We start from the raw sequence: 21,553 nt of genomic DNA on the forward strand, positions 1-21,553 counted from the left end.
TACATTCATGTATAGTTATCTATTATTAATTTATGTAAATGTTACTTGTTCAAATATTAAAGAAATATGTTTATTTTTTAAACATGAGGTGATCAAACACTTTAAACAAATCATTTTCTCTGTCTAATTAAAAATTGTGTATGCGTTTAATTTACAAAAGGAAGAACTATAAAAGAGCATTCATAATTTTAAAATCATGATTTAAATGGTTTAACTAAGTCATTTACACTAAGCCATAATCTGCCTAACGTATCTATTAAGAGAATATAGTTTCTAAACTTTACTTTCTGTTTAGTTAGAATTTCTTAGTTACTTTCTATGAATTGACCCAAATATGCATTACTCTCCCACAGACAAAGCCACGAAATGACATCAAGTCTTTTCAAGACAAGAAAATAGAGGAATCTGATAGCACTTATGAATATAAAACTTCAGAAATCACCAATTTGACACTGATTTGACATAGATTTTTATAGAACTCTGATTTGCCAAAAGATAAGATATAAGATGAAGGAGATGGAGCTATAATATCAGTCTAAGATACCTGAAAATGGTTAGAGAAAACCAAACCCAGGACAACTCTCTACAGTACTCCCTTCTTACATAATTTCCCTTTTGAGTTCATCAACCTGTTCAAAGAAACAAGAGTTAGGAACAAATAACTCAGTGGAGAAAGAATACTGAACATTCCCATGGAACTTAGAGATTGGGAGGTATTTTTAAGTCCATTGTTTCATTCCCTCAACCATTCAACAAAAAAATATATATTTATTCAGTGCCTACTATGGGGAAAGTGCCAAGGTTGGCACTGGAGAAGCAGCAATGAAGAAAAAAAGCTATGGTCCTCCTCATGAGGACAAGAAGTAAAAGGTTCCGTTAAAAGATGATGAGGGCTTGAGGAACTGCGAGGACATGTTTATGAAACAAGAGTGAAGGAAACCTATGGAAGGAGCATATAACCTGGCCCAGAGCTCAGAAGTGCTCACTTTGGCGGCACGTACACGAAAACTGGAACAATACAGAAAAGATTTGCATGGCCCCTGTGGAAGTATTACAGAGGTCAGCAGAGACTTCACTGAGAAATATAATGAAGGAAGAGAGATCAGAGGGTAAGAGTCATCTAGAGAAAAAGTTAGTGGAACAACAAAAGCAGAAAATATTCAAGCAAAGTGAAAAGCAAAAACACTGTGAGATATTTTACATGAAGTTATAAATAGATAATATAACTATTTAGGAAATATATAGGCAAAACACTAATTTTAAATATAGCTATGGTGGTCTTGAAAGCTGTTGACTTACAATTCTTCAAGGGAATTCACTAGACCTAAGCTACATGCATAAGAAATTTAGCTCATGATTTAATTTGTAGCTTCCAAACAATTATATTTGATATGTAGATAATTATCCCATCTGTCTCTTGGCAATATCTTAGAGAATTAACATTTTAACATACTGCAATTGTGAGGATTCTAAAATCAGAAGACTAAAGTTTAATCTCAGTAAAATGCCTTGTGTACCTCTCATGAGGTATTATCAGTCAGAAGTCTCTTCCAGTAGAACCACAGAACTATAAATTCTGTCAGATTGAATAGCAAAAATAAAAATCACGTTTACTACCATCTTAATACTCTCAAAGAAAAATCTGTGAAGGTAAAAAAATAATGGAAAAGAAAATATTGGTAGATAAAAGGAGTCCAAAAAATATTAAATTTAACTTAAAAAATTGTACAGTATAATCTTTCACTTGTGATTTATCTTTGAGGAATCATTCCATGTTGGAAAAATAGATGTCCACTATAATTTTCTGAATGTTTCTTACTGAATAAAGTTTGTAATATTTCATAATTTAAAAATTAGACTCCTTAAATACCTGACAGAATGGCCAAAATAATAAGATTCCAACACCAAAGGCTAGGAGGGTGTGGGAAACTGAATCACTCACACATTACTAATGGGAATGTAAGTGGTATAGCCACTCTGGGAAAGTTTGGCTATTTCCTAAAAAAACTAAACATGCAAATACTATGTAACCCAGCAATTGCACAGTTAGGCATTAATGTCAGAAAAATAAAAATTTATGTTCACAAAAAAACTTGCACACAAATGTTCAGAGCAGTTAATCTGTAATAGCTCAAAGCTGGAAACAACCCAGATGTCTTTCAATGAGTGAATGGTTAAATAAACTATGGTACATCTATACCATGGAATACTACTCAGTAATAAAAAGAACTATTCATACATGGAATTCAGATGAATCTCTAAAGAAACCTAAATATCCAAGAAAGGTCACTGTATCAAAAACTTATAGTATGCCCACATAAGAGATCACATCACAAATTTTAAAAATGGGAGAACCTGATGTCCCATTGTGGAACTATCTTCAAGACTTCTTATAAAGTGAAAGAAAAAATGTACAATACAACTATATAGTCACTATCATTTGTATAAAAAAGAAATATACATTCCTCAACATATTTGCTTCCAAATTTATAGGATATTTCTTGAAGAATATGCAAGAAACAGAAGACCAGCTAAACTGATTGCCTATGGAAATGCAAACAGGGTGGAGGCAGAGATAGGAGAGAATTTTCACTTGATTCCTTCTATTCCTGTTTACAGAAGTTTTAAAATTTGAAACTATATAAATGTATTACCTATTTAAAAAATACATACATATATATATATATATATATCGGCCTCTAATAATGCTCTTCCAAAAGTAACAGAAGGGTGTTAATATAAATGTGACTGCAATTAGTAAGGTGAAAAGGGCAATGTGGGAAATTTTAGGTTTAGAAGTTGGAAATAAATTTGCCTAATATGTCTCTGGTCTGGAAGAGAATTGTTGGGTGTCAGAAATACTCCAATGGCTTGGACATTTTCTTTTATATGAGATATGATTCCATATTCTCACTGAGGCGGCTTTTCATTCTAATTTGTTTTCAGACAGAGTTCACTGGAAAAAGAAAGCCCTGAGCAGCATTAAGGCACATTGGCAGGCTTCGCACTTTCCTGTCTCGTTATACATGATCAAATTTGTTTTGTAATACAAATAATGTCTCCTGTGAGACTAAGCAGTGTGATTTTTCTCAGGATGTGAGCAGTTGAGAAAAAACTTTGAAATAATAACTGACTTCAAAAAAATAAGAATATTGGGTTTAAAACTAGTTTATGAAACGTTTTTCTGGACAAGAGAAAAAAATAATCCTCATTATTAGCAAAGGATTTAAAAAGAAAAAATAAGACCAGTGGACTTCTCAAAAGCCAGCAGGTTTGAAAAACATAATTTGGTTCAAATGTGTTTATACTTTATCCAGGCATGCAAAGCTACCAGCAAAAGTTACAACTCCTTTGAATTATGAAATATTTCCCACAGCCCTAATTCCAAGAAACAACCATTAAAAAATTGTCCAAGTTTAGATTTTTACTTTCACAAGAGGTTTTTGGAATCAAAAGAGAAGGCCTTGGGCGGTAAGCAAGATATAATTATGTAGTGACTATAAACTAAAAAGAGAGCAAGGAAAGAATAAAACCACCTCTATCCACTTAGCTCCGTTCTTCACCACCACCATGAAATGAAACACCTGGGTTGAAGAGAAGAGGGAACAGCATCAACGGGGATACAGAAATGGTACAAGGGAGAGTGAGCAGAGGCTGTGACCTTGGGGAGCAAGATCAGGCTAGGGAGATGGCTCAGCGTCCACAATAAGAAAGCATGATGAGTGACCAAAGATAAACCTGGAAGTAAGACTGCACCCCACTTGTCTTTTTTTATGACTTATTGTCATATAATTCACATGGCATAAAGTTTACCTACTTAAAGTACACAATTCAATGGTTTTTAGTATATTAACAGAGCTATACAACCATCACCAAACCTATTTTTAGAACATTTTCAGCCTCCCCAAAACACCCTGTACTCACTCACCCATTAGCAGTGGCTCTCCATCCCATCCACCCCCCAGCCCTTGGCAACCACTAAACTACTTTGTGTTTTATAGATTTGCCTATTCTGAATACTTCATATGAATGGCATCATATTATATGAGATCTTTTGTGAGTGGCTCCTTTTACTTAGCATGTTTTCAAGGTTCATCTATGTTATAGCTTGTATCAGTATTTAACACCTTTTTATTTCTGAGTAATATTCCTTTGTATGGTTAGATCACATTTCACTTATCCATTCATCCATTGATAGGTATATCGTTGTTTCTCTTTGGGGTATATTATAAAGCTGCTACCATAAACACCCATGTACAAGTTTTTGCATGAACATATGTTCCCATTTCTCTTGAGTATATACCAAGGAGGGGGACCTGCTGGGTCATATGGTAAATCTATATGTAACCTTTTGAGAAATGAAATTGCCAGACTGTTTTCCAAAGCAGCTGCACCATTTTACAAGCCCACTGGTAATATACAGGAGTTCTACCTTCTCCACATCCTCATCAACACTTGTTACTGTCTTTTTCAACATAACCATCTTAGTAGGTATAAAGTTAAGTTCTCATTGTTGTTTTGATTTGCATTTCCCTGATGGCCAATGATGCTGAGCATCTTTTCTTGTCCTTACTGGCCAATTGTACAACTCCTGTAAAAAAATATCTATTCAGATCCTTTGCCCATTTTTTTAACTGGGCTATTTGTCTTTTGATTATTGAGTTGTAAAAGTTGTGTATATATTTTAGATATAAAAATCTACAATATCTGATATATGATTTCAAATATTTTCTTCCATTCTGTAGATTATCTTTTCACTTCATGGATGATGTCCTTTGAAGCACAAAGATTTTTAATTTTGATCAAGTAAATTTATCTATTTTTTTTCTCTTGTCACTTGTACTCTTGGTATCATATCATTTGTTTTTATCAGAGAGGAAACTATGTATCTTCCGAGAGAGGAAGCTTATGAGCTACATGTTGACTTTGGTACATATGGACCTTCTAGGGATAGCAGCCAACAATTTGATATTTATATTATCAACAGATGGACACCTTCCCATAACTCTGTGTGTTTTCCAAGTCACCTCTGCCCTGTGGCCACAGTTCAGAATACTCATTAGCTTCCAGAAAAGAATGCTGTTTTTTAATTCCCAAAGGATAGTGAAAGTATAGAAGGCAAAACCTCTGCATCAAAATCTAGTGAATGATTAACTTACTTGTTACAAAAATCTGTGTTAACCTTACTACTGGGTTGAAACAGAAGAAAAACAAAGAACTTTGAGCACACAGAGAGACTTCCTTAAAAAAAGAACAAGCAAAATGAAAAAGAAAAAAAATTAAAATTATTGAAGAAAACTGTACTGAAATAAAACTCAAAGCTGCAGCAACTTACGGCACACTGTGGATGTTAAAAAACTGTTAGCAATTAAGACATATTCTAATAAAGGTATTAAACTTCACAGAAAAAGAATTTTGCATATATTCAGTAAATTACAAGGGGGATTGGTGAATTAGAGTGATCTGGTATTTCTTAAAGCAAATAATACCTGAAAACAGTGATATCTACAGTATTAAACAACAAAAGAATTATACATTCATGCGATTTGGCCTTTCAGTAAAAAAAAAAATAAATTAAATTAAAAAACATATCTCCTCAAGCATGCAAGAAGTTATAGAAATCAAATGCTCCTTAGACTTTCCTGGGGAGAGCTGAAAATATTTAATGAAATCCCTATATTTAAGAGATGAATTAAAATAGGGGCACCTAGGTGGTGCACTTGGTTTCTGCTCAGGTCATGATCTCAAGGTCATGAGATCAAGCCCCATGTAGGGCTCCCAGGTCAGCGTAAAGTCTACTTAAGATTCTCCCTCTGCCCCACTCCTCCCCGCTCTCTCTCTCCCCAAAATAAATAAATGAATCTTTAAAAAAAAAATTGAATCACAATAAAAACTCAGGATGGGAGATGCTATGATAAGTACTATGGATAAGTACAACCCTAAATAAATAAACTCAAACAACTATTGAAATTATGATTGTAGAATGAATATTAGAAAAAATATTGTTTTTGAAGGAACAAAATTGGGAGGTGGAAGTGTGAGGCAGTGTGATGATATTTACTTCCCCATCCTTTATTTGACAGATAACAGATGTCTACACTTGAAGCACATCCATCCCATGACATCATCACATTTTATAAGACTCTTAAAATCTAATTATCTCTTCTTTTAAAATATATACATATATATTGCTTCAGGTTCAGCAATACCTTTCACTTAAATTTCTTTGTTTTTAATAAATTCTCAATTCTGAATTTAGAAAAATTAACTCAATAACTTAATTTTTAAATGTTTTACATATATGTAATGTTTTACATGTTTTAAATGTTTTACATTTCATTTCACTAAAATGCCGTCTCATCTTTTCCCCATCCATGCATGCATCCATCCATCCGTCCATCCATCCTCCTATCTACAGCTACCTCTGTATCTGTATACAGAGATATCTGAAATTATCATATGTTAATAATGTTATCTTTTTTTTAATAATGTCATTTCTGAGTGGTTGAGTGAATTTCCTTAATTGTATTTCTCAGTATTATTTTAGTATCTTAAATGGGCATGTATAATTTGTACAAAAACAATACAGCTATCTTTTTCAAACACTGTTATTAAAAAAAATCATTTCAGGGGCACCTGGGTGGCTCAGTCAGTTAAGCGGCTGCCTTCGGCTCAGGTCATGATCCCAGGGTCCTGGGTTCAAGTCCTGCATCAGGCTCCCTGCTCGATGAGCAGCCTGCTTCTCCTTCTCCACGGTTTGTGCTCTCTTGTGCTCTCTCTCTCAAATAAATAAATAAAATCTTTAAAAAAAAAATCATCATTTCATAAAAGTAACAGATTAGAAGTAAACTCCAATATGGTAGAACACAAAACAAAAGCATTTTAAGGTAGAGCTTCTCAAATTTTAAAACAAAGACCAATCAGCTAGACAAAATGCAGGTTCTACTTCAGTAGGTCTGGTGTAGGTCTGGAGTCAGTCCAAGTCTACATTTCTAATAAGTGCCCAGGGCCACACACTGAGTAATAGCTTTTAAGGAACTTCACAGAGTTGCTCATTAAAAAGGCAGAACATTTATAAGCCATGAAAATGAGGATATGAGGGGAATTAGAGAAAACAATAGTAACTAATAAATAAAAATAGTTAAAACTTATACTTTGCCTTGCACTTCTACACTGAGTCATCTAGGGAAGATCTGTTTCTACAGTTTTTTGAAACATTCCTTTAAATTTTATGTTTTGATAAAGCAAAATTTATGTATTTTGTTATTCAATGAAATTTTGATAGTCTATTTTCTTCCACTTTTGTCTATTGTGATTCCATTTTTTTTATACATGAACTTTAAGTGTTGCAAAGCAAACTACTATATATGAAATCTCATAGGAAAAAAAGTAACAATTATTTTGCAGGTAATAAGCCCCCACACTAGAGAATGAGAATTTAAGGAGTAAAACCTGTAAAAATTATGTATAATTCTATTATGTGATTTGAAGCATCAAATCACAAACCCCAAATATTCCATCTCTGGTCACTTAATTTGAATTAAATCCTAAATCACTGGCAATATGCAAAAATCTTACAGCAATGTTTCTCAACTAGTATCAGAATCTGTTGGGGAGTTTGTTAAAAATGGGTGTTAAAGGGCTCTAGGGAACAGGATCCAAATGTGGATTTTCAACAAGTAATGCGTACTAAAATTTGAAAACCATGTAATTTTGTTATTTAGATACATTCAAGCATTTATTTTTTTTAATTTTTATTTTATTTAAGTTCCAGTTAGTTAACAGTGTAACGTTAGTTTCAGATGTGCAATACAGTGATTCAACACTTCAATACAACACCCAGTGCTCATCACGACAAGTGCATTCTTTAATCCCCATCACCTATTCAACCCATCCCCCCATCTACCTCCCCTCTAGTAACCACCAATTTGTTCTCTAGTTAAGTCTGTTTCTTGGTTTGCATCCCCCCTTTGCTCATTTGTTTTGTTTTTTAAATTGCACATATGAGTGAAATCATATGGTATTTGTCTTTCTCTGACTGACTTATTTCACTTAGCACAATACTCTCTGGCTCCATTCACATCATGGCAAATGGGAAGAATTCATTTTTTATGGGCGAGTAATATTCCTCTGTGTATGTGTGTGTGTGTGTGTGTGTGTGTGTGTGTGTGTGTGTGTGTGTGTGTGTGTGTGTACACTGCCTCTTCTTTATCCATTCATCAGCTGATGGACACTTGGGCTGTTTCCATAATTTGGCTATTGTAGATAATGCTGCTATAAACATCAGGATGCAAATATCCCTTTGAGTTAGTCTTTGGGTAAATACCTAGTAGTGCAATTGGTGGGTATTAGACTTGACACCATAAAAATCCTAGAGGAGAACACAAGCAGTAGCCTCTTTGACATTAGCCATGGCTACTTCTTTCTAGGTATGTCTCCAGAGGCAAGGAAACAAAAGGAAAAATAAACTATTGGGACTTCATCAAAATAAAAAGCTTCTGTACAGTGAAGGAAACAATCAACAAAACTAAAAGGCACCCTACAGAAAGGAAGAAGATATTTGCAAATGACATGTCTGATAAAAGGTTAGCATCCAAAATCTATAAAGATGTTATCAAACTCAACACACAAAAAACAAATAATCCAGTTGAAAAATGGGCAGAAGCCACAAATAGATATTTTTCCAAACAAGACATCCAGATGGCTAATAGACACATGAAAAGATATTCAACATCACTCATCATCAGGGAAATACAAATCAAAACGACAATGAGATATCACCTCACACCTGTCAGAATGGCTAAAATCAACAACACAAGAAACAACAAGTGTTGGTGAGGATGTAGAGAAAGGGAAACCCTCTTGCACTATTGGTGGGAATGCAAAATGGTGCAGCCACTCTGGGTAACAGTATGGAAGTTCCTCAAAAAGTCAAGTATTTTTTGTTCCTAGCTGAAAGCAGAGTTTAATTGAATAGGATCTGGGTATTTTAACAGAGGTTAAACCAAACAACACATTATAAAAGACACAATAAATCTTGGCAAAATGGCAAAAAGGAGAGTTTGGTAGGAAATCTCATGGGCCCTTAGGCCTGAATGTCTTACGCAGAAAGAGGATGAGCAAGAGGGAGGGCACGGTGGCCACAAAATGGAAGCCAGAAGGCCCCAAACACAGACCTCATGAGTTTACAAATGTTCTAAGACACCTATTCCTTTCTCTGGTCAGAATAACTAGGGCTAGAAATGGCTATTCTGGTTCAGCCTTGTTGGTTTACAAAGAGAATGAGAACCAGAAAAGGTAAATGGTTGTGTGTATCCAGTATCATAAAGATACAAATGAAACCCAGGTCTCTCAATTCCTTTTAGATATACCATTTGATTTCTCTGAAACCTGCTCTCTCAATATATAACAGCAGAAAATTTATAACTATGTTCTTTAAAATCAGTTCATATCTCTAATGTATGGCCTCTATATGTTCAAAGTCTTAGGGGTAGAGAAGTATATCTATCAATCTAAATATATAAAATTATATATATGTTATTCCTAATGATATGGTTCTAAAAATAGCAAACCATAAGATAACAAAAGAATGGTGACATAATAGGTATGATAATAATATTCTTGCTACCATTTTGTGAATATCTGTATCCTTATCTGATTTTTAATTCTCTTCCTTGAACACTGTAACTTTATAACTCTAAGGACTAGGCAAAATAATCACAACCCCAATTATAAAATATACCACAACCACACTTTTCTTCCTATAAGCCCCACATCAGGATGATCTTACATCAATTTACTGAATTTCTAATACATTTTTAGCCTATCAGTGGAGAGTTAGTTGAAAAAAAAATTTTTTGAGACCTTACTTTTTTTGGGGGGGGTGTTCAATAGAGATCAACAGCTTGTCTCAAATTCAATCCCACTCCCATATGCTTATTATCAACTTAAAAGGAAAAAAGCATTGCTCAAATAGACTAAATTTCAAAATGTATGCACTTTCTCAGCAGGAGTGAGAGAAAAAATTTAAGCCCAAAGATCCTGGCAAAATCATTTTGAAAATCAAACATTTGGATTGTCTAGATTCCTCTTAAGTGTTTTACTTCAAGTACCATGTGTAAGAAAAAACACAGAATGAAGATTGGTTATTTTAAACATGGCACATTCTGTGATCACTCTGTCAGAAAAACATGGATTTTTACAATGCATATAAATAATTTCTGTTGGATATACTATTTTAATAAATTATTATCAAAATCAGGAAAATAATTTTAGCTTTGTAGTCTTTCTCCAATAAGTTAATGTATTGTGTTAATATATATGACACCATTTAAGATTTTAAACATACTGGAACCAATATAACATTGTGGGTTAACTACATGGCATTAAAATGAAAAACTTAGTTTAAAAAAGATTTTAAATGTAAACCACACTTTCATTGTATCCATGTACACAGGTTTAAAAATAGGTACAAGATAACTTGTACAGGTTCTAAAATAAGTCAGCCAGCAAACACCAAAAAACTGAACATGTTCTGTTTCTCACTTCTATTCCCTATTTAGTTATCCTGGGAACCTCTGTTTCCTTCAGGTAGATGCTTCTGTTCTCTGAACCAAAGGCTGTAGGGGCAGTAAAAAGAAAAAAACATGGTAGAAAGGAGAAAGATTGCTGAAGTAAATTCAGCTAAACCCCATGGAAAATTTGAATGCGACACGGGAAGATTATGTTCCTAATGATGTATTTTTTTTTTCAAAATACAAGAAATTCTTCACATTCATATATTTATGATTCATGATTTCAGATATTTGCCAAAGTTGTGCCAGACCATGTTGTCTCTATTCACAGCACATGTTTTTACAGCACTGCCTCTATGGGAGTCACTGAAGAAAGTGAGTAGACACAGCTTGGCCTCCAGGAGGCAAGTAAAGCTCCGAGGTTCCTGGTTCTTGCCTCTTCTATGCCTGAGTACTTAGAGATGGATGAGGATTAACTCATGCTTAAATACCCTCTGAGACTACTAAATCTATCTTAAATCCATAACCTCTGTTAAATCACTTTCATCAGATTATAACACAAAAGCACAATAAGAACTGTTTTTGTTTTGGTTTGAGGAATAAAACAGAAATTTGATATTTGAAATTGTATACAGAGAACAGCTACAGGGAATAGGCGAGCCAGTGTGTGGCAGGTAGACGTGCGGATTCTGAGGGTGTTGAAGATGGAAGGACTGTTTTTAAAAGGAGAGGGAATCTCACGTGGAGAGGGGTTTATAAAAATAAACTTTGCTTTGTTATTTCATTTAGATGGTGGTGACAGCAGTTTCTGTATGCAAAGCATATATAAAGTAGGATCCTATAAAATTAAAATGTGAAAGTTCCTTAAAATCTACTTTTTTTTTTTAAGATTTTATTTATTTGACAGAGAGAGACACAGCGAGAGAGGGAACACAAGCAGAGGGAGTGGGAGAGGGAGAAGCAGGCTTCCTGCGGAGCAGGGAGCCCGATGCAGGGCTCGATCCCAGGACCCTGGGATCATGACCTGAGCCAAAGGCAGACGCTTAACGACTGAGCCACCCAGGCGCCCAAAATCTACTTTCTTCTATTTCTTAGAGAGACACCTTCTAAATCATCTAGAAAAGACAAATGTCCAGCCTTTGCAGTCAATGTTAGTGATAGGGAACCCACTTCATTAGGATGAAGTCTGATCCTAAATCTGGGACAGTTCTTCTACGTGCTTTCCTGTAGCTTCTTGCTATCTCTGAACCATGACAAAACAAGTTTCCTTTCCTAATTACATTCCTTTATAAAACATCCACTGTGGGCTTTAGTTAGTGCTAGGTAGAAAGTCTACCATATTGACTTAAATAAGCAAGGTGGTCGCTTCCCTGAAGAACTTGAATATGTCCAGGCATTGGAACATATTTCTCTCATACTCTCCATCCTGATATTTTCCCTTCTATTATAAGGAAAACAATTCACTCTTCTATTTTCCCTGGTTGGTGTCCTTTTTGAATTGTTACACTGGTAACTAACTACAACATGTGAGACATACTTTGAGAAGTTCAGAATATTATAGGAATCTAGGCACTATATTAAAAGTAATGGGATTTTGTGATATGTCAGAAATACTTATAAATGCAATGAACATCAAACTCTTGACAATTCTGTTGTCCTTCTTATCCTTGTCTATCAGGTCATCAGAGTGGTTGCCTACCCAATTCCAATCCCTATCTTGAACCCAAATAAAATAAGTCAAAAAAAAAAAAGGAGAGAACAAATAAATATTTTTATGACAATGGAAAACAGAGACCATACTCTAATTCTAAAATGATACTCCCCAACTCTCTCAATAGCTGTGTTCATCCTTACATTGTATTTGTTTTTAAAAAGAATTACTGATAGTTTTATTACTAAAATCATGAGTTTTTTCATTTTCCAGATGTCTCCACAGTAGTTCATAAAGAGCTAAACCATTCCTGTTTTAGAAAGACAACAATGGCATAAAATCTTTTTTTCATAATTCTTTTAGTATTTGCATGTATCATAATTTTGAGTAAGAATTAACCAAAAACATAGCAAATATCATCCTATCCTATTTCCTGAGGAATATAATGATGCTGAGGAACATTCCCACTGAACTATATCACCTGTAGTAAGCAGCTTCGTGTTAATTAATAGTCAAGATGTACTTTTTCATGGCCCCTGTGGATATTCTCCTCTTCCAAAGTTTATGACTCAACATAATCTCTGTACCAAATAAATAAATAAATAAATAAATAAATGGTGGGCTTATAAGAAAAATGACAATCTGGTCCAGTATTCACAGAGAATTTATTAAATAACACCAATGTAACTCAATTTTGATTACCACAATTAGCCCCATCTAATATCAAAGTGATGAGAAGCATGCAAAAAGAAAAAAAAGGGAGAAAATTATAAGATCACTAAAAGGGGAGGTAAAAAAAAAACTTCATATTTTTGAAGACTTATTTGTTAATAAGAGCAGGTAATTTACTTGATGAAGCAGGTTAATAAATCAGTTTTCCAGTTATCTACATTCTTTTAAATGAAAAACATGCATTTACTATTTTAAGATGCATCCTTTGTTCCCAAGGAAATCAAACTTCTTTATCAAAAAATACCTTTCAGAATTATTAAGAAAAAGCAATACAATCTAATTACTCTTATGTGGTGAGACGTGAGAGGTTGCACATCCTAACAAAAAGACTCTAATATTTTATCTCATTGCTGTCATCAAAATGTTACAAATCAGCATCCTGGCGAAGTGCATGATGTCTAATACTTTTTTCCTTTACTGCAAGCTGCTATTATAATACAGTGAGTGATTGATTTTTCTTCCTAATTAGAAAATAACATGATATAATGAGATCAAAGAAAGTTCTTCAGTAGCCATAGTCCCATATCCTATCCACTGCTGGAGAAATTACAAATGCAACTCCCCTACCATATGAAGAGGTGCATGTGGAAATCATAGATACCAAATAGAATCAAGTAGTTAAATCTATTAAAATCTACCTCGAGTTACAATTAACAAAAAAGACAAAGTAAGGATATCATGCCTAATCTGTAATCGTATAATAATTTTGAAATTTGCCTTCACTTCTGGGGGCTTTTTTCTTTCTTTTTGTTTTGCTTTGTTTTGGCCTGCAGCTTTTGTAGGAAAATGGGAGGAATAATATTTCTACAACCAGTGTAACAAGCCAAGTAATGCGTAACTTACCAGAATCTCTAATGTCTTTGGGGATTTGGTTGATGATTTGCCAGGAAAACAGAACCAAAAACAAATAAGCTGTGAACTAATGGTAAGTAGAGAAAATGCTGAATTAAATAAGCTCACAAGTCTCTTACATTTGCCTTTTTTCCAAATATTTTTCCGATGGTTTCCTATTTACTCTCTTTTTTATATAGTGTAATGCATTTTCTTTCAGAATTGAAACTTATTTTTAATTATTTTGTGAAAATATAGTAAAATTGAAAAATATATACTGATTAACGTGCCAGTTTTTTAATATTTTTAGCATGTAAAAAAATTTAGCTATAAATCTCTAATTCCAACACACAGGTTTATATATAGTTTTATGAAAAGGTGACAATACATCAATTTTCATAAAGCAAGCAATATCTTGAGAGGCACATTTATTTGAAATACAAATGAGGTACACATAAACAAAAAACAAGTAGGTAAACAATAGTTGTTTTACTTGGGGAAAAACATTCACTAAATATGCTCCTTAAGTTGATCATACCTAAATAAGAGCTTTTTAAAGATCACCTAAGGTAAAATGTCTTTTATGTATAATCTACTTACTTTTAATATAGGTCACAGTAAATAAATGGAATGTTTTTGTTATTTAAAATTGTATATGTATGTATTATGTATTATATATGCATATTTATATGCAGTTATATGTGTAGGTATTATACATATATGTATTATATGTGTGTGTGTTGTATGTTAACCTCGCAGTAAAAAAAAAAAAAACATATTTCCCATGTTGTTAAAAACTACCTGAAAAGACCATATTTTGTGCCTGCCAAGAAATGCATTCCATAAATACACATATTCATAAATTAGTAATCCATTCCTCCAATTTTGAGTATTTACACTGTTTCTAGCATTACACTGTTAAAAATGAACTATGAAGTGTAATTTATGTGCAAAATGCTTACTGCATTACACAGTAGATTCCCAGAAGTGGATTCCTTGTTCAAAGAGTATGGGCATTTCAAGAATCTTGATAAATATTGCCAAATCATTTTGCAAAGTGTTGTACAAATTTACATCCCCAGTCACAATGTAAGAAAGTTCCTATTTTACTACATCCCCTTCTATATTAAACAGTATGATTATAAAAAGCACTGCTAAATATGGCATCTCATTTTAATTGCATTTCTCAGTTATTGGCAATGTATTTTTTCTGTGGTTAGCATTTACTTGTATTTCATCATTTCTGGGTTTTTCACTTAATTCTTTGCAAAATATCCTCTGAAAAAAATTTTAATATAGCAATTAATCCATTGCTGTATTTTTCCAATGTTTTTTATTTGCCTTTTGATTTATATGTATGAGTGTGTGTGTTTCTGTGTGTGTGTATATACAGAGGGAAACTTTAAATCAAATTTATCATTCTTTTTCTTAAAGAAACTGGTTCTACAGTCTTTTTTTTAATCTTAGGAAGCTTTCCTCCATTCATATATTTGATATTCAATTATATTCTCTTTTACTTTTTTACTAATTTATTTTTTCATGTTACTCTTTTTCATTCGTACCTCTAAAAATATTAGTAAGGTGCTAACCATGCATCAAGAAAACATACCTTAAACTTGACATAAACCAATAGTGAACAAAACCTGATCCAGCCCCTGTGCTCATGTGGCTTAAAACCTCATGCAAGCGACAGCCATTAATGAAAGGAATGCTTGAAGAGAGATGTAGAAGATCTGACCAAATCAGTCTAAAGGGTGAAGGGGGTGGTGAAGCAGAAGAATAATCTTATGCTAAAGCAGTGTGCTGTGCACTCTGAAACAGGAAAGTAAGAACAATGGAGTTGAAAGTGTGTAAAAGGAGAGCATGGAAAGATAAGCTGAAGAGATAAGTAAGGGGACCAGGCAGCACTATAAGCCTCTTAAGATTTCTGGTCCTTATCCTAAGAAGAATGGAAAGCATTAAAAGGTTTTCAGTGTTGTAAAGACAAATACAAATTAAAAATAGAGGCTTAACTCTCCCAGTTGAAAATAGGGGAAGAGATTTCTCCACCCTCCCTTTTCTTTGAATATTTACTTTAGAAAATGTGTGTTTGCAAGTACTTTCCTCCTCTAAAATGATATAAATCCTTTTGAAAACTAGGTAAGCTTCTTGTGAGTTTATAGACAGACCCAGGACTGTCTTTCTTAAGCTGGGAGTCATCTCTTTGAAATATAAACATCAAGGGAGATAGCACCCTATCTCAGTTTCTATAGTAAGATAGCAGCCTAACTTCAGTGCTCCACGTTGCAAAACTATTTCCTGTAATAAAGAGCTGAGAAGTTTGTTTTTTCCTCTGGATAAAGCCAATTAGTTAATAAAGACAGTCACCCCAACTACCAGGTAAAGTTAGGAGGAACTGTGTGTTACAAAGGGCTCTGTCAAGTCCTCTTATTTGAGGACTAGTTATTGTTTAACTTGAGAACATGCATGTAACGGGTTGTATATGGTTGGCTAGATTAGAGGGTGAGATCCGTTCTTGCAATGTCTTACTGGATTATGATGTATCACATGCTGGTTTAATGCTTATTCATCGATAAAAGTTGTATCTTTTTCTCCTACCTTTGTAGAGAGAATTTCTGGACTATAAGATTCAGGGGTTTTTGTTGTTATTGCTGTTTTGGGTTTTTTTGTTTTGTTTTGTTTTAATTTAAGTGTAATTAACATACACTTGATACATCATTTTTCATCAATACACATCAATACATCAATTTTTGTATTGATCAATTAAGTAGATTTTGTTTTTGATTATTTTTCTTCAACAATGTGAAGAAAGGGAAAATATGTTTAGTTTTCTATTTCAAAATGATCTCTGGCTACAAAGGAGAAAATGGATGACAGGAATGGAATAGTTTCATCCAACTAATCATAGGTCCAGGTGAGAAATGGGAGAAGCTTGGAAGATTGGAGTGGTAGAGAAGTGGATGTATTCATGGATATTTCATGAGTAACAGCAATAGGATCTAGCAATGAAAAGGATATTACAGTAATTTGGGTAAAGATAACTCATAAGATATGTTATAACAGGTAGATAATCCAAAAAATAAGAACACAGAGTGGAGCAAGTTTGCTTGGTTGGGGAAAACTAAATTTGAGGTGACTGAAAAAAATCAAATGAAAATAATAAGTTGGCCATTGGGTCATTTATCTTGAATTTTATTTTGGTGAGTCTGAAGTAAGGTTCTAATTTCTTTTTTGCTTTTTCTTTTCTTTCTTTTTTTTTTCTGAATAGCTAATTACTTCCAGGGCAAATTCTATTTCAGCTTGGTGGTTTTGACAAAGTCCTCTCTTGCCAAATGCAAACAAATTAAACAAAACCAGAAAAACTGACAACCAAATGAAAATACTCTTCCCCTTCACAGTATTTTTCTTTTTAACTAGATTCCACCATCCAAATCTAATACAGAATCTTTGCTTCAAACTCATGTGTGATCTGCACCTACTTTCTGTATAGAGGATTAATATAAAGGAGTAGATAATTAGAGACTTAAATATCTTCAGAGGCTATCCCAGTATTTGAGCTTTCCTACTTCTTAGGACTTGGGCTTCAAATTATTATTCTTGCCTTCAGTTTGGGGTCTTTCTCAACAATTGCCAAGAATTCAAGGGACCTTAACCTAGATCTTATTCCTTACCCCTCCCAATTATCCAAGAAAGTCAAGCAATATTAAGAATATGAGGAGAAGAGAAAGCATTTTTTATTGTTTTTATTCTCTCAAAAAGGAACAATTTTCCATCCAATGCCTCCCACCTGGCCACTGCCATTCCTTTTCCAATCACGGGTAATGAAGAATTATGATGACTGGCTTAATATAATTGTCCCTGGATGTTGAAGAGTTACTGTATTACTGAAATCATCTGTGTGCGTTGTTACACAGAAATGCAATCACTTCAAGACAATGGGCCTTGTTGTTATTGTTCATGCAAATAACTGAAAAAATGGCCCCCCATTAAGACCTCAGTGAATATTTAGTGAGCTAAATAAAACAGAAATGAGCAGGCAGTGAAGGAAAAGATAATTCAGGGTAGGAGATCACTAACGATCATTTATTGACAAGAGAAGTGGGACCATTATCTCTAGGTCAAATTCCATCAGTTTAAAAAGTTTAAAACAGTGAAAAAAAAAATGAACTTCCAGAAAGGGAAAAGTAATAAAGTAGCAAAGGACACAGTTTCCTGAGTAGAGCAGCTGGAGTAATTCCATAGGTAGTTTGGTATCAAAATTGGTCTTTCAATGTTAAGTTGAAGAATTTCAACTGTATCCTTTGGACCACAGAGAAGACAGGGAGATGCACAATAAAGGTTGTTTCAGTGAGAAATGATTTAATCAGTCATTTTTATGAATAGGAGTTTGGCAACTATGTGCAAAATTAGTCAAATGCAATGGAACAAAAAAACAAAGGTCTTAAGAGACTATTTCAAGGCCAGATGTGAAGTAATCAAAAGATAGATTCAATGGTGGGAATAAGAATGGAAAAAAAGAAAACTTTATGAAGTCTAAATGGAAACTTACCTATAGTTTCACAATGGATAAACTATTTTTATAGTTTCATCATGCTGGGGCCAACTGACAAATAACTATCTAAAGAACACTTCTTCAGAGATTAAGAAGGAAACTGCACATCATTACCATAGCTAAATGTGGTAGATGAATGGCTCATACAGATGTCAACTTAATATGGGTACCTGCTATGAGAAAAGTATAGGCTGTACATAAATAGATTATGAGAGCTAGCATTTTGTTCTGTTACAAGATATTTTTAAAAAGCGAGATAAAAATATTGCTAGGTTTTGAGTGTTTGAGACAGTATTTTGCAAAATCAATGAATAAATACACATAAGGTCCATTGACCAAAATCTGTATTAAAAATGCATAAACACATAAATAATACATAAAAAAGCAGGGTTTATGTAACATCTAATTGAGAAAGATAGTTATTAATATGGCCCTTAATCAAAAACTTTACAAGTTGAATATTAATTACAAAATTAAATATGAATTCCTCCATTTAGAATTGGTCCATCATAAAACAGTTCAGTCTATCCAGTCATATCACACAATCTTATTCTATTTGAATATCAATGTTTTAACTAAACCACACTACACTAAGGACCATCTCTTGAACATAACTCACTTTCGTATGCCCTCTTCCATCTACCTAGAATGTCTTCTTGACAGTGTACCCTCTTAATAATTTCCTTATCTGTCAAGCCCAAACCTTAAATATCTCCTTTCCCCCAAAAGTCTAATTTTGTGATAACATTGCTTCTAGGTCTCCGCATGATGAGACTGAATCTCAAATATTGTTGGCATAAATCTAGGACTTTCTAATGTTTTCCTCCAGTTTTTACAAATAGGATTGATAATGGATGCTTGAGATTCATCAGGAAGTGAGAGAAGACAGGGTCCAGAAGAATTATGTTGTTCATTACCCGGAAAGATGCCTCTTACCTGTGTCATAAGCAGTTAGTGCAGGAGGGTGCTCATGTAAGTCTAGTTATAAGAACTTGAGAAAACTCTTGTGTGGTGGCTTCTATCTTATTCCTAAAGTGCACAATGAGATCTTCTGCTAAGAAAGAGATGAAGGTAGTAAAGAAGGACTACTGAGGAGAGTAGACAGCTTTTCAAAGAGCCTATGTGGGAAATGGGATATTATGGAATGGCCCGAGAACTGCCAAGCCACACCACCAACTTTAACCCTCCCTGAGTATTCCTGCCTTCCTTCATCCAGGACTTTGATTTTATTTATCCTAACTCTATGCCCTTAGCCTTGGGTTCCAATTTATGTGGCTGTTGTTTTCTTCACAATTCTCAGCAGCTCTAATATTCACACATACAAGAAATCAGCTCTCAAAAAAACCTGAAACTTGCTCCCCTCTCTGATGAAGATATGAAGTAACTTTTCTCCAAAAGAGAGGATCATAGGGGAAGAGAGGAAAAATAAAACATGACGGAATCAGAGAAGGAGACAAACCATAAGAGACTCTTAATCATAGGAAACAAACTGAGGGTTGCTGGAGGGAAGGGGGGGTGGGTGGATGGGGTAACCGGGGGATGGGCATTAAGGAGGGCACGCGATGTAATGAGCACCGGATGTTATCGAAGATTGATGAATCATTGACCTCTACCTTTGAAACTAATAATACATTATATGTTAATTAATTGAATTTAAGTTTTAAAAAAAGGTAAAAAGAATGCAAAAAAAAAAAATAAATTTAAAAAAATTTTAAAAAAAGAAGTACCTTTTCTCTGTTCTGTCTTAATACCCAATACTAATGTATTATCTGCATTCACCACAAATTAAAATGCTTTGTTATGTTATATAATGGGACTTTTTTTTCTCTCCAGAGTCTGACACAATTGAAGCAAAGAGTAAATTGAATGTATGGCAGAAAGATACTATGATAGGAATATGGAGAGAAGACATAGCTCTAAACTCAAACAACTCTCAGTAGATACAATCAAATCTACTGATGTGTTCCTTGTGATAATTTTCTATCCCTTTAAAGAAATGATAATACAGGACAACGGATGGGGTAGGAATCATTGAGGTAGTGGCTCACTCTATTACAATTTTATTCCTAATAAGTTTCCATCCTGCCATTGATATCCTAAAATTAATTTCTACTTCCTCCTAATTTTTTTAGGCTTTGTTTTGTTTAGCTTCCTACTGAAACATTTGTAAACATATTTAATTTTTATAGTTCTATTTCTAAATTTGTTTCTTTAAAAGGTAATTATTTCTAATAACATTAAATTCTTATATTAATTTCCCATCATTTCAGGACTATCTGCACTATTTCATTGAGCTCTACAACTATTTTGAATAAAAGTTTTAAAAGGACGTTTTATCCTTTTAAAATATACCTTAATATTTAGTATTGCCTGTCTAGTTTTCAAAATAACCTCTTGTATTCTCAACATTTATTCTTCAAATTAATTTAATAGTGATGTGTTGATTTTTTCAACAAAAGTTATATTTAAACTTGTATTGGAACTGTAATAAAGTTATGAATTTATCTGCTATTTGGTAACTTCATGAAGATAAAGCTATACTTCTACATTTGTTTAAGTCTCTATTTTACATATCCCGATTAAATTTTATAGATTTTTTTTTTTAGGATCATTTGGAACAATTTACTGCTATAGCTATTTATGGCAAAACATTACTGAAGGAGTTCAGACTTGTAGAGAGACCCAGAGAGCCCCGAATTCTTAATGAAGTTAATTCAAAAGAATAACAACAGGGAAGTAATATTGGCCACCCATAGGAGAAGGAAGAGAATAGCAGACCTGGGGCTACAGATCCCTATTCCAACTTAAGCAACTGGAGTTCATGTTCATCCAAATTGGCCAGACTGGGGAGAAAATTAAAAGACTGCTATTTCTTACACTGCTAGAAACTTCTATTAAAAATAAATTCATGCTTTTGTTTTGATTACAGGGCAGATGGACAATTTTGGGAGGTGGGGGGAGGCGTGGAGACTGAAGGAAAGTGGCAATCAAGTTAATCACCTCCAAAGTCACTCAAGGACCACAGGGGTTTTCTGTTTATGTAAGAAGTTTTGACCAACAATAAGTCTCCAGGGCCCAGGGAGCCTAAGCTGGTATAGAAAAAGCCCTTTGTATAAACTGGTTTCATGTAATGGGGGGGGCTAAAAAATGCAAAACAACACTTCTACTTTAATCCACTAAAAACACAAAAAGAAACAAAAAACTTTTCAAAAAGCAAGGATAATCTGTTGTTAGGATAAAATGCAGTAACTGTGGAAAGAAAAGTCTCATTTT

At 33.7% G+C, this 21,553-nt stretch overlaps 1 protein-coding gene and 1 non-coding gene across 4 annotated transcripts in view; one reads left to right on the forward strand and one right to left on the reverse strand.

Annotated features, from left to right (window-relative positions):
• KCNT2 (potassium sodium-activated channel subfamily T member 2) overlaps positions 1-21,553 on the reverse strand; it is a 362,885-nt gene that overhangs the window by 305,370 nt on the left and 35,962 nt on the right. The gene's annotated exons all lie outside the window — the stretch shown is intronic.
• LOC113933763 lies at positions 979-1,086 on the forward strand. Its single transcript, XR_003523466.1, has one exon. It is a non-coding gene; the product is annotated as a U6 spliceosomal RNA (small nuclear RNA).

This window comes from Zalophus californianus, chromosome 10, assembly GCF_009762305.2.
Source record: "Zalophus californianus isolate mZalCal1 chromosome 10, mZalCal1.pri.v2, whole genome shotgun sequence".
Taxonomy (NCBI): domain Eukaryota; kingdom Metazoa; phylum Chordata; class Mammalia; order Carnivora; family Otariidae; genus Zalophus; species Zalophus californianus.